This window comes from Stegastes partitus, unplaced genomic scaffold, assembly GCF_000690725.1.
Source record: "Stegastes partitus isolate 25-593 unplaced genomic scaffold, Stegastes_partitus-1.0.2 Scaffold351, whole genome shotgun sequence".
NCBI classification, from domain to species: Eukaryota; Metazoa; Chordata; class Actinopteri; family Pomacentridae; genus Stegastes; species Stegastes partitus.
The window spans coordinates 24,654-44,027 of NW_007578082.1; positions in this window are offsets into that span (position 1 = coordinate 24,654).

A 19,374-nucleotide genomic window follows, 5' to 3' on the forward strand; every position below is an offset into this window, starting at 1 on the left:
CCTGTACAGGAGTCCAGACCCAGACCTAAAGAGCCAGACACTGGGATTGCTTCTGACAGCTGTTTCCTGTTATGTAACTACACACAGCTGCTATTTCTAAGAGAGGGCATCTTGGTGTTGTAGACATTTCCAAGGGTCAAGAGGAAGAAAAATAATGCAGCTTTAATAGTGACCAACAATGGACCACCAAGGTTTCCTCCTTTTAGCATGCGAGGTTCTGAGTCACCAAATATGTCAAGCATCTTGACAGGACTTAGCTGTTTTTTGAAATAAAGTTATGTTAGTGACAGTGGAGAGTTTTTATATGATTTTTTTGAAGGAACAGACTGGAAGCATCCCCTACATTACCTCTAGCAGCACATATAAACTGACTTTGCCTGTATTCTTCAAACAGTGGGATGTTTTTAATAAGTAATAGAGACAGTTGATGCATATTTTATTCTAACTCCTGCCAAACATGCATTAAAAGTGCCAGATATTGTTAATTATGCAATGCTTTGTATTTTAATGTGGTTAAGTTTTGCAGAACTTTAGCATAATTCTGTCTTTGAGTAGTCGTGGAATAGTTCAGAGCTGCTGCACAGAACTCAGATTAGACACGCTGCATGCTAAGACAGGCTAAATACACCGGGGAGAGGATTTTTTTTATAGGCGAGTCTGTGAAATGTTTTAAAAATAATACTGACAAAATGTTACCGTGTCCTTAAGGCTTTCGATGCATTAGTTTCCTTGTCTGCACTTTGCTCAAGAGACTACAAGATAAATGAGGGAGCAGCGATGTCTGGGAAAAAGGCCGAATATTTGGCCGCCATTCTCTCTGTAAATATTGGTTCAGTTTGTTTGAGGTCCCCTCGCAAAACAAACATTTTACATATTGAATAGATTATCATACTTCTCCGACCTGGATACTGTATGATAGCATGTGAGCACGTCTTTAGCCTCCACGCATGGCCGACGCAGACAGACCACCCTTTGAAAGAGAGGAGTGGAAGTCACCCTATGTGGAAGTTTGTGTCCTTTGAAATGCTCCATTTGTGATGGTTATCAGATGCAGCTCAGTGAGCATCTCAATCCATCCCTCACTAAGGACTTCCCAGTGACCCTGACGTGCTTCTGCTTTCAGAGGTGCTCTCCAGATCCATAAGCCAGTAATATTTAAATCCAAGCAGGTACATCGCAGGTGATAAACATGTTGTCTTGCTGGTTTTGTTTAGGAAATGATTGTTTCTTAATGGCCCGAGTGGTTCTGACCGCCGCAACACTACGGATCAATCGGCGAATTATTACAAAATCGAGCCTCGCGTGCGTGACAGCGGACAAATAAAACATCGTTTGACTCGCTAACACTGAAATGCCACATTTCACAGGACCGGTCGCAGTTTCAAAGCCAATGGAAAACCGAAGACATGTTGCAATAAATCACAAGAGGACATGTAAATCTCTCCTTACAGATGTTTGTGGAAAGATTAGAATGGCAAGGCGATAGGTCATAACTTAGTAGCAGACCTTGTAACAAGAGGCAGATTGTAGCAGCTCACACACGGCTCCCACGGGAGCTGGCAGTGTGTGCAAGCTAAGCTGTTACTTTACCCATTGGCTTTTTAAAGTATTGCTGTTTCTCAAACAGCTACGCCCGTGATTACACGAAAAGAAGCTTTACACATCTATATTGTAAACCTCGCAGTTTGGTCAGGTGTTGACCAGCTAGACAAGCCGGCCTTAGCGTGCTACAAAAAAAAAAAAAAAAGCCTCGATCACACGCTGGAATGCCTCCATGGGTCAGGGGTATTTATTGATGACATCTGTTCTAGGTTAAAGGGCCACAGAAGGTACAAGTACATATGGAAGTCTCTTTTCACAGTAGAGGGGCCTTTTCCTCCATGACTGCGGATGTCCAGCGTGTGAGAGCGTCCCCCTTTTACCTCAAACCTGCTCCCGCGTTACTCCCGACACATGTAAAGTGACAGACGTCCGCCGAGATTTATCAGAGGAAGATTTATGATTTGTGCAGCCAGCTCTCGCTTCTTAGTAGCCTTGGCTCACTGCAGGCAGTGTTTTCCTTCCTGCACATTCTTATTAGTTTAGTTTATTACAGCAGCACGTCTGGTGAGGTCATTTATGGCCAACCATGGTGGTATGACAAACTCATTTATAACGGTGAGGCTTCAGCACCTCGGATGAGCTCACTCGTGCCTTCCTCCCAACGCCGAGCTCCACAGGTAATGAAATCATCTGTTTATCTGTATATTTGTGCAAGAATACGACGGAGCGGGGATCACTGTTGTTGGTGTGCAATCGCTGGCTGGGGGGCCATTTCACACACTGCTGAGTTTCTTCTCCCACTATTGAGAGAATATGAGAGGGGCAGCAGGTTGGGACCACATGCCGGCGACGTAGATCACCGATGGGCTTCAGCGAGAAGCTGAAAGCAGCAGTGTTGGGAAACACTGTTTCTTTTTAACTCGGTTGGTCACAGGTGTTTGTATAGTTCCCCATGAATTTTGGGAGATTTTATTGCTGCATATTTTCTTTTAACTTTTTGCAACTGAAAGCAGAAAAAAAAAAAAAGAAGCGGGATAGAGGAAACCCTTGACAACATTTTCTAAATATAAGACTGTATTTATAGTGTTTTCCTTTAAAACTTCAGGTGCTCCATTATTACACAGCCATTTAACTAATTTGCAATTGAGCACACAGTGTTTTCTTGAGTAATTTGCAATATTTAAAACTGAAATTTGAGTCGTAGTTAAAAAAAAAAAAAAATAGAAGCTGAAGAGATGCTGAAAGATAATTAGCAGCTCGAGACGCCATGTGTTCGTACAAGCACAGGTTCCCCGCTGGTATTGAACTTCTGACCCTGATCCCTGAGGGAGATGTTCAGACAAAGATAGAGGGCAGTAGAGAGATTTAGACATGCTTATGGAACCTGTGTGGTCTCCAGATATGCAATGTGCAGTCCAACACACACATTCAAGCCTTGGCTGAAACTTAGCCCTGATTCATACCGAGTATCCATCTGGTAGAATACCCAGCAGTGTTGTACCCAGCGCTCTGCAGTTCCCATTTCAGAGGAGAAAGCACGCCGACAGAAGCCAGCACAAAGGAATAGGGCTGTCCAAATGTCTAAATCCCAAATGATGAAGATGCCCCATAATTTGCTTATTTTGAAAAGGAAGTGCTTGCTTCAATAGACGTGTATATTTAACACTTTCGGAATGAAAAATGACAGTTAAACAGTCGTGTGCAAAGGCTGGAGTGTTTCCACATAAAATACAAGAACCTCTATGTTTTGCCACAAATGTTTTTTACATTAATATTGGAAACGTATCTCTTCAGCTCAACACACAACTCAATGTCCGTCCATTTGTTGAACACACACACTTAATACAAAAAATGTTTGTACAGAAAACGGATCTAATTCAATAATAAGAGTCCATGAAGATGTGGTATTTCATCTGTTATTCTTTTGCTTTCTAAATCACACAGCACTTCATATCTATTTGTTAGGAACAACTTAGATGTTTATTTTATTAGGAGGGAGAGATTAAGTTGCACTGCGTGCTTCGTGTCATTTAAAGGCAGTGGAAATTGTGCCTATTGTGAAAGCGGAGACGGTGAGCACTTCTCACGAGGACCGCGCCGCACAATTTACCATCCTTTGGTCGCCGAATGTGAAATGAGAGTCGTATCTGTGGCAACGGCTTCTCACAGTGCAGCGTGGGGCGCGAGCGACAATAAGGAAATGTTACTCATCATTTCATAAAAGTGGATCATACCCAGACTCTTAGCAGATATTTATGTTTTATGAAAACCAGTCTCGCAATTTCACCAGCAGAGTCAGTGCCGGGGCTTCTTTTACCGACGTTGAATGAAGGCAGCTGAAGTGGATTAGGCTAAATGTCCTTGGAAAAAAGAGCTCACCACAAGAGTAAAGGAAAAAATTTACAGCACAACACTGACCGCTTGGTGGGTTCCAACAAATACGGGTACTAAGTTTGGTCATTGTGTTGCACTGCATGCTGCAATATAGAACTACAATTCTTTTTATGAGAATCCACAATTACAATGTACAACATATGAATGGACACACTTGGAAGTCTCACTGTGATTGAGCTATAGGATTCACGCACACACCTTTTACTGAAATAAAGTCGTGCGACTCAGGCCGCCGAGTTCTCACATCTCTCGCCGACTTTTTGGAGTTTCTCAACATGCAAAGTTGGCTCGTGCAAGTTTAATCAGGTTATCTATCTCGTGAATAATCCTTCGCTGGAGCAAAGAAGATGATATCAGGTGAAGAAGAGATAAGTGCACCTCTGGAGGGCAGCTGTTAGAAGCAGACGCTTTCCATCTGCTTGGGCCTGGCAGCAGGGGTCAGCGGCTGGAAATAGGCAGGCTATTGTGCTTCCCCACGGAGGCAGATGTCAAGGTCAGTGTTAAAGTACAGCTGCACTGTCAGCAGCTGGGGAGAGACGAGGGCCAATCGCAGCGAGTTTGAAACTAAATATTGCGTTTAGAATTAAAGGTTTGGACATTGGATTACTTTAAAAAAAAAAATGGAAAAATTATTCACCAGGATGGAAACAGTGGTTCCATATGCTGAGTAGAAATAATGTTCTAGTCGAGATGTAGCCTTCCGTTTGTTTGTCTTTCTGAATGCACAGCAAATGAAGACGCCACTTCCATCTCCCTCTTTTACCACCCATGTGGATGCCTCCTAGATTAAGATACATCCCTTCACTGCACACACTCAATGTGCCCTCATGTAGGACAAACCCTACACAATCAGTTAGACTGCGGCCCATTCAGATTCGCCGAGATTGGATAAAGCACTTTTTGGCAGTTTTGCGTTGGCTCGCTAACAGAATGACGCTCACAGTGATGGGGATAAAACGCGTGTTTTGCTCTTGCATGGGTGGCATTTACCTACTGCAGTTTTTAATTGGTATGCAAAACACAATCTTCCTCTTTGAATTGCTTGGCAGAGCTGCTGATGGCCCTTGAAAGATTAGAAATAAAAATAAGATAGGTGCAGCCAGAATGCCAGCGAGTGACGAGGTTTTTACAGTCGGATGGGAAAGGAATGTTTGATGAAATCCACGCTTTCTGCCAGCTGTTGCAAAAAAAAAAAAACAGCGCATGAGAGATGGTGTTATATGCGTTTTTTTTTTTTTTGTGGATGTGCGCAGGGATTTTCAAAAATCATCAGCAATCATTTTAGCCACATCCATCCCAACCAGTGGAAAATAAATGATATGAAGACGTGCTGACATGTTGAAGTTTACTCTAATTCTCGTTTTGGCTGCTGCTCCGCTGCTCTAGCCACAGATGAGGATCTTTGCTCCCATCTGGCTCGCTGTGCGGCACCGAGGCGCAGGCCAGCTCGGTTGGGTCATTACAGAAGTAAATCCAACTCGCAGTAATTGCTGAATGGATAATATTGGAGTGAAGCCTTTAACTGGATTCAGGAGGCTGACTCAGTCTAGAAGCACAAGGATTTGAATTAAATTTGTGGAACTGTAAAATCATTACATATTTCTTTTAAACAACTTTGACACTAATATCAGATTAGATAATTTAAACTAGGTCAGTTTTTCACTATTCTGCAGTAATATTGTATTAAATCAGCTTTAAAGCTAATGTTTGGCCTTTTATTAACTTCTACTTTCTACATATATGCTAACCAAGTAATATTTTTATTTTTTTAGCACAGATTTTTAAAAACTGAATTAAAATACTTAAGAAAATGAGGATTTTCCTCTGCCTACCTGAGCAGTGGGAGTCCTCCCACCTGCATGCAGTGTTGATCTTCTAATCCATTGGATCTGAGGGTAAACAGACAGGCTCACAGATATAAAGAGGGACACTCACAATATTTAGTTAAGAGATTTCAGACTGGAGGAGGGTTACTTACCTGAGTACTGGGAATGGCTTTTGTGTGGCTGGACAGGTCAACAACATATCCATTTTCACTAGCGGATGGGAATGTGTTTGCTCAGGTCTATCTCCGGTCTCGTGGAAGCCCGAGCTGTTTCATCCTGAATGAATAATCTATCGCTGATTGTATCTTCCGCCTCCATTTCACATCCATTAACTCATAAAGTGACAAGTTAGATTTGTATGTTTTCAAGTTTCCACCTTACCCGGTTTGGATCGAAGGCGCTCAGACAAACTTGAGTAACTGGATTTAAAGTTTAGCCTTCAACACTGACCAAAATCTCACCAGTTGTAGGTTGAGGTGAGAAAACCATTCCTCACCTGTAGGGCAGGTCAGCACCTGTCACATGCAGTAAAGCTCTTCTCTCAGCCGTGTCTCATCTCCCGCTTTATCTTCTCTTTACTCAGATAAGCCAGTCTTATAGGGATAAATGGGAAACTTAATATTGCTGACGTATATGGTGAGGTATGAGGAAAGAGGCGCTCCGACAACGTGCATTGGAGATACATTAAGGCACAGTGGTCTGCGTATGTTTGCTGCGGGCTAGCTGAAAGATGGAAGCCCTTTTGTCATTGTTCTCGCTTCGTCTTTATTCTTCAACTCCAATTTAGCCGTCTAATTTTGAACTATGGTGGAGGCACTGAAACATCTCCACATCAAACAGCTGGTTTAATGGCCATTAAATTTGATCCAGATATTTGTGCTTCTCAGAGGATGGAACGTAGCGACCCTCGCAGTTGCCTGACTTTTTCCTCTGGAGCCACTGACAATAATTATTGGATAGATTTTTGTGAAACTACAGACAAATTTTAAAGAACGATTTCCATGTTGGTGACATCAGTCAATCAATGCCTAAGAAAATTATGTGGAAACTAGATTTGTGAACAAACATCTAACATGTAGTCATTTTTGTGCAGAAGTTTTATATTTACCTCAAATAGTTTTAATGGTAGAATTTTCTATTTATTTGCAAATGATGGACTACAGTTGGTAGCACTGTTGCCTCGCAGCAAGAAGGTCGCCGGTTTGTGTCCCAGTGGGGGCACTGGGATCTTTCTGCGTGGAGTTTGCATGTTCTCCCCGTGATAGACTGGTGACCTGTCCAGGGTGTCCTCTGCCTTCACCCTGAGTCAACTGGGATAGACTCCAGCTCCCCGGACCCTGGTGAGGATTAAGCGGTGTATAGATGATGGATGGATGGATGGATGGATGGATGGATGGATGGATTGATTGACCAACCACAGCTTGTCAGGTGAAGAGACGAGGATGAGGAGAATTACTGATGTAAAATGTATTTGGGGTGTGAGGAGAACCAGTAGAGAACTGGGCAGCTAGCATTAACTAAAGTTGTGCTACATCGCAGTACAGTAAAGTTTCCGATCACACATCTCGATATAACACAACTAGTATTGACTGTTTAGCAGGAGCATCGATGCCAGAAACTAATGCATGAGAACCAGCTGGTGTGAGTGATAGTCTGTCTCCCTTGTCTAACTAAACTGAGTCTATGTTTTACAGTGCCACATTACAGTAAGAGAGGTGGGAGAGAGCTGAATAATTTAGAGGTTTGCAAACATAGGGGAAGCTTTACAGCACACAGGTAATGTTTTCCTCATGGCGAGTTTCTAATGGATCTGAAACCATCACTCCTGCTGGCACCAGTACCAGAAGCTGTTACTGATGGTGAACTTCAGGGTGGCTGTGAAGGAACCAAACCAGCCATCGCTGTCACACTGTCTTGACTCACACATCCCATCCAGAACTCTGTTGTATCTCTAGAAAACTCCTGTTTTAAAATGAATGCCACACAAAACTGATGCTAATAAACTCGCTCCACAATCAGGAAAACGGTGGGCTCTTTGTCCATACAGATTGGAGTTTGGGCAACTTGCGCAAACACAATAATTACCTACGATAAAAAAAATTGTGAAATTCAAAGTCATTAGGAAAACTTTCTAAATCACAGCCACCCAGACTCACTACCACCGACTATTGCACAGCACGCCGAGGCGAAGACAACTCCCACATATGATGTAATGTGACGCTTTGTCGAAAAATACGCTCCTCGCACGCGACTCAAAATTCAGCCTGCAAGTTTGTGTTTAGTGCCTGATGATTGATATCTGCCTCTAAATTTGCCTTTAAAGATACAACTATTAAAAGGTTTAGGATTTTCCAGCCATCAACAACACATAGGAATGAATTTGAGTTCAATCCTCAGTTTGTCACACAAAACATTTTACATGCAGACAACAGTATCCATGCAGTCTAATCTTTTAATTTCACTTGCTTCAGCATCGGCTAAAAGGGCGTCGATACGGGCACATGTGTCTTTTTCCAATTATGGCTGCTTAAGGTAGATTTGCCGGCAAGATTGATGGCTGTGTTGACAGCATCAGCCATGATTACAGTAATAAGTCAATTCATTTACATCCTTGTTCAGGGATAGGTCGCGTTAGAAATTAGCAAACTGTGCCCTGGGTGTTACAAAACACGGTATTAGGGTTGACAGCTTGTCAAAGTGATCCTAGACTAATTACAGTTTTCATCTACCCCCGGGGTGGAAGAGGAACGTACAGAGCAGTTTACTGGTGTTGTTCATGTCTAATTACTTTGACATGACAGGATGAGTAATCCCGCAAAGATCAGTCAACTATGACAGCAGACACCCACTGACTGATGCCTTGACTTTTTTTTTTTTTTGCTTTCTACAAGAAAATGTCTCTGCTACTGGAAATCAAAGCCCACAAACCTACATTATGAAGCTTAACTGGGCCTCAACAGCTATTAAACCTCATTTGCAGTATCAGCATAGTATTTTGCAAATTATACACAGTCTACCCTGGATCTTGCAGACGATAAGGCCTCTCCCAGGAGATTGGGGAAATGGCTCAATTTAGGCCTTTCAGACGCACTCACAGGGAGCTGTGCTTGTGCCTCCATTCGCCAGCCTTGTCATCCCACCTTTTATAAGGCGACTAGCTGTGCAGTATCTCCTCCTGCGATCAGAACGCACCAACAAAGAGTCAGCGTTCTCATCGACAGATAGATCCTGGAGCTGGGAGGGGGGGTGTTCAGACTTGGAATTGTCGAGTTGGGCAAGAATGCCTCGCGATTGCCAAGTTTTATTTTGGTGTAGGTCCACTGCAAGAGCAATCTCAGAGTGTGTGGCATTGTGGAGGACATCCAAATGGTTAAGATGGAATTCCCTGATTGTTATTGAGACCTGAACCCCACCGTTCCTGAAATGATCTCTATCAGCCGACACTCCTTGAAGCACAGAGCTATTCATTAAAGATGGTTATCGGCGGGTCTGAGGTGAGAGCAGGGTTTTCAGGGGCAGTCAACGAGGCGAGATCATTGGGTAGCATCTAAGATCGGCTCGGCTCAACGTGTTCCTTCACAATTAAGACGACTTCAAACAGTCTCCCAGGTATCCTTTCGGCCCCTTAGATGTTACAGCGAGAAATAAAGGCACTAATGAGTTTGCACTCATAAAGCATGCTCACAAGCATATAAAATTGCCCAGTGTCCCATAGCAAATAAACATAAAATACCTTGCAGATGCAACAAAAGATCAAGGCAGAGCTGCTAGGAATTAGCTATGCTCAGCTCCCTTTGGACTCAGCGTAGCGTAAAGCTGCTATTATCTCCATGAATGTCATATCTAGACCCTGTATTTTCCATTACTGAGTACAGTCTGCCTATCTTGCAGCTGGAAATCTGCGAGATTTGTTCATACAGCAGCTCATGCGTCAGTGTGGTATTGCTGGATTTCATTTTTGTTGGTCGCTTTCATGGTTGACTGAGTGCATGTTTAAATTAGAAAGCGGGGTCATTTATTTTTGAGGAGAATCTAAAGAGTTATCGGTCTGTCGTTCTTGTGTCTTCTTTGACCTTTGAAGGCCGATTCATGTTACTTCTTGTGCAAAGTCTCGACTTTTAGAGCAGCTTTCGTTACCTTGATGAAGCAGCAAACGCTTTCTAGTTCATTACTGCAGACTGGAAGACAGAAGGGAGTGTGTTGAGAGCAGCTTGATGGCAGGACTCAGCAGCAGAGGGCTCCCTTTTCCCCACAGCTGCTGCTTTAACACAAGTCACTTCACAAAGAGAGATCAGACACATTCCTACACTTCCATTAATCACATTCTTTTGTAAATTCTAACCTACAGAGTAATTAGATTTTGTGTTTTACAACTTTATCTAGAACCTGACCACTATAAAGCCTGAATGCTGGACCAGTGTTAGTCCATGCTGCCTGTTTCTATTTTTAATAACAACACAATCCTCTGATTTTCTCCCGTACACGTTTAACCAGCAGTTTGCACTTCAGCTCTGTTTTTCACAACTATTTCTTCAAGCTGAGTTATCTGTTTTGATTGAGTGGGATGTTTGGCGGATAGGAGTTCCCCTTGCCATTAATCTTACTGTGGGTCTGAGTGACAGACCGGATTATCAACTAAAACTTTCAGCCACTTGAGACTGCTACCAATGTTTTGCTTTCAAGAAGAAGAAAGAGTGGGAAGCCATTCTTCTGGTAGAAAAGAACAGAGGCTGGTGTAACCTAAGCAATGGGGAAACCCTCAGCAGCCTGTAGCATTATCTGGACAAACTAATATTTACTCCTAGGACAGCGCAAACACACTCATTTACTCTGGCTGTATTCACTGCTCTGGCATTGTTGATGGATTAACTCTAACGATGAAATCTAACCTATCTTCTCAGTTTGATCTGAAGGCTTCACTTCTGAGGGCGCTGTGCATCAATCACTCGCAAGTGAAATTACCAGCGACTATTTTGCTCAAAGATCAAAACAAAAAAAGCTAAAAATCAGAAACATGAAATAGTTGCAGGCGAAGATGAGATCTTTTAAATTACTGATCAGCTGCTACACCATCAATGTGCACATTATTAAGGAGACGCACAGAGATGGAAAGAAAACCAACAACAGTATGTTTCTCTCCCTTTTTCTTCTTCTTCTAGCTGTGTTCAGAGGGATTTGCAGCAGTCTGAACATGAAAAAAGGCAAGTAATGAGTTGGTTTGAAGTCTGACCACAGTGCGGTGAATCTCTGTTTGAGTCAGGTCTGCTTTGAATAAAAACTGATTTACTCCCCCCCCCTCCTTAAATTTAGTCTGCAAAATTACACAGTCTTCAGAGCATCGTAGGAATGCACGAGACATAAAGGTCCTCGTTCCTCACCAGAGCGTAATGAGAAACTGCTCGAAGAGGACATTTGTCATAAAAGCAGACACCTGCAACGATGGGAATGAAAGGAATCAATAGTCTTTCCTCCATCAACGCCGAATAGAGAAACTAGATTCTCCCGACCTCTCCGTCGGCCTCGTGCGACGACAGCAGACGCTTTGAGCCAGAAGGATGGATGGATGTAGGGAGAAGTGACCCGAACATCTCCCACGAACACTGAAGGAAAACACTAAAATGCACAATCCACGAGTGATGCGGTGACTCTCATTTAAATAGTTTGCTTTCTGTTTATGCTGACAGTGTTGGAACTTTTATCTAGTCAGATTAATGACAAGCATTTAATAGAATATATAAACAGCTTCAGTGTTCTGAGTGATTTTATTCACTAAATCCCCAACAGTTTTGCTGTAAATTAGTATTTCTGGAAGCCTCCCTTTAGAAGTCACGTGTACACATACAAATTGAGTTTCTCTCGAACCCTCATTTTATAAAAACACAGCTGAAAAAATGTACATACTAAAAAAATGTTTAAGATCAAGATGTAATAAACTGCAACATATACAATTTAAACATACAATAGGCCAAAAAATGTACAATCTAAATATATAATAGATAAATGTGCAGTGGAAACAGTGCAGTAAACAGTAAACAGTGCAGTGGACGTAGATTATTATGCTGTAAAGTGCTGCTTCAGTCCAGTTGAGTTTTTTAGTGTCCAGAGTTTGTGTATGCAGGAGGGAGGGAGGGCAGAGAAGCACCTTAAAATTCTGTTACTTATTCTGTCTTATAGTCACTTTTTGGGCTTTTCTGACTTTATAATAGTGACAGCTGAAGACACAGGCGAGGGGAGGAGTAAAGGAACATGCAGCAAAGCATCCAGGCTGGAATCGAGCTCCAGTCTTTGCAGTAAAGACTCGGGACACGGTGGCCACTCTACCTGGTGAGCTACTGGTGTGACCCATAGATTAGCATGACTTCCTTAGTGACATCAAACTGGCTTGTTGTTGTAATTATCTATGCTGGCCTTAATAACGGGAAAAAATAATGCTGATTTCAATTGTGGAAAAGTTATTTAAATAATAATATAGAAATACCAGCACAACAGTAAAAACAAGTGGTCCTAATAAAAGTGTTTTAAAAATTATTAGTTAAAAAATAATTACAGCTTTAGTAAAGTTAGCTAAAAATACTTAAATCAACAATAGCTACAGTAAAATTATATATATATTATTATAACATTGTACTAGTAATCTAGACAGACCTTTTGTAGGTCGCATTTTTCCGATAAGTGAGGTTTAACTACTTTATACACAGTAAAGTTGTTGGTTCAGTGATTTTAAAGGCGAGTCTGAAATAGGAAAGAAAAAAAAACGTATACATTTTAAAAACTTTTGTCTAATCTGTGTTATTGGTGTGTGTGTTTAGTTGTCTGGGCCTCAAACTGCTACTGGTTTAATCTTACATAGTGTATTGTATTATATTAAATGTTTTTGTGTAAAATATTTATTGTAATGCAGCTATTTTAAAAATGGGAGACTTACAGTACAAAGTAGGATGGGCATGTTCAGGTAAAAGTGTTTTAAATTGGTACACAGTATTTAGACAAAAGCTTTTTTTCAAGTCATTTATGTTTAGGACATTAAACATACATCGTGAGTGGAAGCTCTTCACATGAGGTTGTTTTTAAAAGTGGCTTTGCAGTGTTTAATAGGGTTTAAATCTCTCTGGAAGTCTGAAGCGGACCGATTCGGCCGTCTGCACAGTGAATTGAGAGTCTTAACCGAGCAGCACGGAGGCGCTTCTCCTCGCTTTTCTCTGCGTGTTTTCGTTGGGTCCACCGGTCAGTCTAGCAGAAACAAACTTTTCTTTGGGGGGGAAATGTAAGCTTTGCTCTAAGAATTTCCCTGTTTGCGTTTGCAGGTGGACCCTAGATGGCACGATGGCGTATCCATACAGTGTCCTGTTTTTAATGGACAAAGACTCTGCGTTCTTTGGCGCGTATCGACCCCGGAGTAAGAAACCTCGACAAATTCACGTGCGTGTTTATTTGTTTTTTCTTGATAGACGGACAGACGGACGGCCTTGGATTTCACTGGTAGAGTAGCCGAGACCTTGTTAACTCAGTAATGGATAGCCCAAGTGTGCACAGAGACATCCCCTTCGTTATTGTGCCCCTGAGAGCAGGAAGAGAAGACAAACTCTTCCTCCGTCGCTCTGACACTCACCTTTTGTCTGTCTCGGCTAGCAATGCGCGGAGAGCCGGGGAGGAGGAGGTTAATGGCTTTTCTTTGCCATTTCCCATGAAGAGCAAATACTTTTGCTTTATTTTGAGATGTTGCTGTCTGATAAACAAAAGCATGCTGTCAGGTTACACACCATACAGTACATCAGGTAGAGATACTGAAGTAAAACCGAGCAGGATGTTGTAGAATTCTATTAAATCATTCTGCAAAAATTAATGCATGCTTTATATTTTGACCAGTTGTCGTTTGTGATATGACATTATATTTTTTTATTGAATTCACAACAGTTTGCAAGCATAGAAGCAATTGTTGAGATAAACACAGCTTCAGCATAAAGAAGTACTTCTCCTTGGTTTGCCAAAACACACACACACTTTCTTTACTGAGCTACTAGAATGCTCCTCGAGCAGAGAACAAAAAAAACGATTGTGTTTCTCATTAGGGTTTCACACCATGACGGGCAGACTATTGGAGCTGAAAGACCGAGGGCTCGCTAGACAATTGAACGCGGTTTAAGCATTTCTACAGAGGCCCACCTTGTTATTGTGGCTTGGACGTGTGACTGGTGGTTGTCTCAGTCTGCAATGAAGAGTGATGACTGAGAGGATCGCCGGTAGCCACCCACATAGATTTGTATCTTGTCCTCGGCGGAGTCTTATACATTTCATTGAAAGATATTCAGTTTGTCGTGTGTTGTTTAGCAGGAATTTCTATGCAGAGTGTGTTATTTATGAAATATGCTCCCCATATTCTATATTTTGTGGACAAAAAATTTAAAAGACGAGGCCTCTGATATTTTTTCACATAGAAATCGAAAGCTAAATTTAAACAACACAACCCCTTCTGTTGTCATTATTAAACATTTTCCGAGCATTTTCTGAATTTCCCCATATTCAGGACGCCATGTTGTCTTTTCGTTGTCGTGAGCTGCACTCTCTCTTCCCGGTGCAGTGGCTGTATCAGACCCTTCATTCAGTTTAAACCCATGTTTTCGCCATGCCAAATTAGCAGCCACCCTTTGGGTCAATGCTGCGTGCGAGTGCTGAGATGGGAGAGGCGCGTTTGAGTGAAAAGCACCAATAACAGCAACATGCATGGTTCTCCACAACTGGCTGCACTCGGTTTTCTTCAAAGGGCCCCTCTTTCTTCCTCGCCCTCTCTCTCTCTCTCTCTCTCTCTCTCTGAGCTGCTTCAGAGCTGACTGCCCACGAACACACCAAACAGAAATATTGGCTGTTTAAACCTGATGATACTGTCAATACGGGAAAGGTCAGGCGGCTATGTATGTGTTTTATTTCATCCCGGATGTGGCTAAAGTCAATAGGGTCGATCTGTGTTGATTTAGACGTCTTGGTTATCGGCCAACGAGTTCCTTAAAATCTGACAAGCGATAGGGGTTGGCAGCTCTGGCTGGCGCCGTCGTCACAAACGCTCAGGGAGTGGCAGCAGCAGCAGCGGGGCAAGGTCAGGAGGCTGATTAATGACAAGCATTGTTGTTTACCTTTCACCTTTTGTTGCATTATCTCTCCGGCTCACCACATGGTGACAAGCGGCCGTGGCTGGTCCTCCTGTACACATGCGGCGCCGAGCAGAGCAACAGGTTCTGCTTGCTCCAGGTTTGCACCCACAGACCTGTGCACACCACTTTGCGCTATCTCATCTGAACGCCGAGGTGATGAGCTCTTGTGCAAGACACGTACAGTAAACAGGAACACAGCGAGGCCAGTCGGTCACACACGACAACCGTACAGTCGCACAGGTGGTACAAATATGGTAAAGTCTCCCAGAGGAAATATTTTATGGACGTTTTCGACTATGATCAATGAATAATTTTACTTTTATAGAACACACGTTTAGGTCATTTCCATGTCCAAACCCGTTTCCATCTGAGGACTGTCACCCCTTAATGTCAGCGTATCAACGTGAGACTCACACTCTTGTATGAAAATGAACTTCTTTCTCACTTTTCCTGCTTTGACTGCAGGAAATCAAAATCTGCGATAGCTAGATAGAAGTCCTCATTTAGGCCTGCGCTGATAAAATAATAGTAGAGTACTCTTTCTTTTGTCTTGTGCCACTTAAAAGATAAACGTGTCATTTCATAAAGATAGCCCATGTGCTTCCAGTTATACTTGTATTATATGCAAACAAGCTAGTATTTAACTTTTATGTCCTCCACAGTGAACCGTAGCTGGAACCCTGATCCTTAAATGGAACTGATGACATATTACTGTAATGGAGATATAAATTTTCAGGACTGTGGTCAATGAAGTAAAAATATAAAAGAGGAATCTCTCAGTACCAGTGAAGTGAATTTGCATAGCGAGAGAGGGAAAAGAAAGTAAAAGCAAAAGGAGGTGATTTCTAGATTTTTGAAAAACAAAAATTAGAACTATCAACAAACTGAATGCCTGTGTATCCAAGACGTATACAGTTTAGTTATCTGTGCTGTAGATTTCCATTGTTGTCCAAAAGCGGATCTGTTACAGGCTCCTTCTTTACCCAGAACATGCTGACTGTAGTTCATTCCACATCCACTCTTCTGCTGCCATAAATACTCACTGTAGGGCAGGAACTCTCATGTGCAGCTGAAAATAATCTCAGCAAATGCGATAATTTCACTTTTTATGAATAATGTTTCCTTAGAAGCTGCAGTGCCCGGCTGGTGAGCATTTTGTTTGCTGGAGGGCACAGACTGACTGTTGGTCTTTCTGGGTTATTTGTTGACTTTAACAAAAAAAAAAAGAAATCTAAAACAACAAAAGCTTAATTTTCATTAAAGGCTGATTTCTTTTCTGAAAACTAAAATTAATGACCATCTTCTGTCAGGACTCATTTGAATCCGGCGCAGGCTGCAGTTAGCAGGCGTGCTCCTTTTTGATCTTCCCTCTGAGCACAAGAATGTCTGAAGCGTTCGTTTCAGGGATCCAGCTGAGTTTCAAGGAGGATTTTCCTCTCCAGACCAACAGACAGTACGGCGGTTTACCGCTCGCATATTTCAGAGAAGAGTCATCCTCTTATTATCACCTAATAAGAATTTGAGCCAAAAAATTAACTACCTTATTTGCTGGTAGCATTTGGCATGTGTGTGGCAACATTTAGCGCAGTATATGTTTCAGCACACTTTAAATAAGTCACAGATGGGGCATTAATTCTATAGTCTCCACAAATTAGAGAGGCTTCTCCTGCTTTGAGGACTGTCTCTCTCTCTTTTAGCCCAGATCTTTACTAAAATAGACTTCCTGGACAAAACTGCTGACAAATTTCCATAATGAAGGCCTGGACTTTCCAGTTGATATTTACATACTGATTACTGACAAATTACAACAAATTACAAGCATTTTTTACAAAAATATGCTCTCAAGAGGGAATTTTAATTGAGTTTGCAAACATAATTTCATGCTCTTTTACTCATCTGTATATAACAATCAAAGCTGGGCTCTGCAATTCAACGTGATCCTGCGGTTATTCTCTTTATTGCTGCGTTGCTGTATCCCCAAAGGACCAAAAAGAAAAAAAAAAAAAAACGGCGGCGGAATCTCCTGAGAGCAAAATGTGAAATGATACGTTTTCATTTAGAAAGCCAAATGTCATCATCATGTCTCTGTCCCTTTTGCTTTTAGAGCATCTGGTTGATGTGGTGAGCTGGCAGAGCAAGTAAGAACATGGGAGGGAGACATTTATCATCCTCTAGACTGCAGAGCTGTAACTCTGCCTGCTTGGAAATCCTGTGGACAGTCAGCGGAAAAAAAAAGTCAGCGGTGATTGAATTACAAGAATGACATCGTTACAGACCCGCTGCTTTGGTCTTTTAGGGTGGCAAAAACATGAATGCATCACTTACACACACACACATAGCGCATCTTTTGTGCTTTTTTTTTTCTAAACGTTCGACACCATCGGATCCTGTCAAACACTGTTAACATTAGGCTGCCAGCTATGAGCGTTTTAAAATTTATGACTTTGCTTCTTGCGTCAAAAAATGACATCCTGCCTGTCAGAGAGCGGGATGCGCGCATGTTCCAGCGTCGTACATCATGTTTGCATGTTTCCATGGCAAGTCAATTTATTTGAAATTTCAGACATGAGTAGAAGTGCTGACACCGGCCTTTTCCCCAAATTTGACACCATGCCAACTTGCCACTCTCGTTTTTTTTTTGAAAAAGGTTTCTTTCTTTTTCCAAGACCTGTCTGCTCTGCCTTGTCGCCTGTCCTGAGATGCTCTCTTCTTGTTGACTCAGAGTCGTACAAAAGCAGAGTAGTGAGTGAGTGAGTGACTCCTGGCCAGCCTGGGGTATAGTTTCCCCCCCTTAACTCCCAAAAAAAGAAAGAAGAGATAATGTAAAACGTCTTAAATCATGCCCGGCAAAGTGTCAAACACATAAACTGAACTTTGGTCTTTAAGAACACTCAATCCCTCCTGTACACATGGCAGACGTTGATGAATCGTTGCGGGTGAAGACAGCAGCGCCTGGTCTTGCTTTTTAAGGAATCTCTGTCACTATTTCACCGCCGCTCGGATTATTAATAGCGCTCAATATCATATCCATTAGGATCAAGGAGGCCAAGTCTCCTATCCGTCTCCCCAAGTGTCTGTTTAAGCTGGCGGTATCTGAGAATCCTTTCAAGTTGAAGTTTCAGAGGTAACACTCTTAAGGCCATCGAAGATCAGAGCAGTGGAGTGTTTAAGTCTGGGCATCTGCACACTTTGGTGTCCGGAGTTCTGGTGAAAGTTTGCCAGTGCAAAAAATGTACCCTCTACTCACAAAAGTGCATTTGTTAGGAGACAAGGGTTAATTAAAAGGGGGAAATTCTATTTTGCAGAACAATAAGGTTGCAGATATAATATTTTTTACAAGGCAATGCAGAAAAATAAATAATATCTGCAATAATCCATCTGATCCAAAGCTAACTCCAAACATCTCCAAACACCAGAATATATAAATAAAATAATGCTGGTAGATGATTTTATAGGAACAATCAACTATTTTACTGAAATATTCATCAATATCAATTTTATCTCATGAAATTACACAATTAAAAGAAAAAGTTGTGTCTCAGTGGAACCAGTTTAAAAGCTGTTTAAAACTGTAATGCTGCTTATTGTCAATCAGGGATGTAAAAAAGTCCAATACCACTGGCACATTGCGATGCTGCATGTATTTCAAAAATATTATCTTTGCGTGCTCTGTGTCGATAGGAAGCAGCATCTGAAAGCAGCCCACCTGCTGCCCTTCCAGCACTGAGGGTCTGCTGAAGACGCAGTGGGGGGTATCACTTGCTGCCCTGATTGATGACCATAGGTCCCGCAGGAAGTAACCCCACCACCATGAAGGAGTGTTTTCCGAACCCCAAGTGGTATCCGGGAAAACATGAACGACTCCAGTCAGGGAGCGTGTGTACTCAAAGGCCATCTTAATGTTTGGATATTCTGACTCACTTGGGATTCGGCTGCAAAAAGGAGGAAAGGAATCAACGGCTGCAAAATAGGACTCATGGCACACGAAATTCCAGCGTGGATCCTAAAACCTGCTGTTCAGACACCTCAGTGCTTTGTGCTGGGAGACAGGATTATAGCAGTGCATCTGAGGAGATTACTTGTAGTTTTCTTGCATTTTTTTGTTAGAAATCTCTGATTATTTTCCAAACAGGCGATATTAGACATATCCAGCCTTCACTCCTGATCAAACTGCTTGTGTATTAGCAGCAGGTAAAATATATTTATAATGACATTTTACCCAGTAAACAGCTTTTAAAGCCAAACCACATATTTAGGAAAAATATATCTTTCTCTTGAAGTTGTTTTATTAAATTAAAAAACAACACTACAATATATTGTCACCTACATTCTGTACCTACTTGTCATTTTTTCCCAACTGTCCTCACTTACAGCCAGAATCAACAGACTCACACTGTCCAACTTTAAATCCAAAACTCTGTCAGTAGAACTGATTTGGGAGCAGTTTGATACATGCTTCCTCTGTT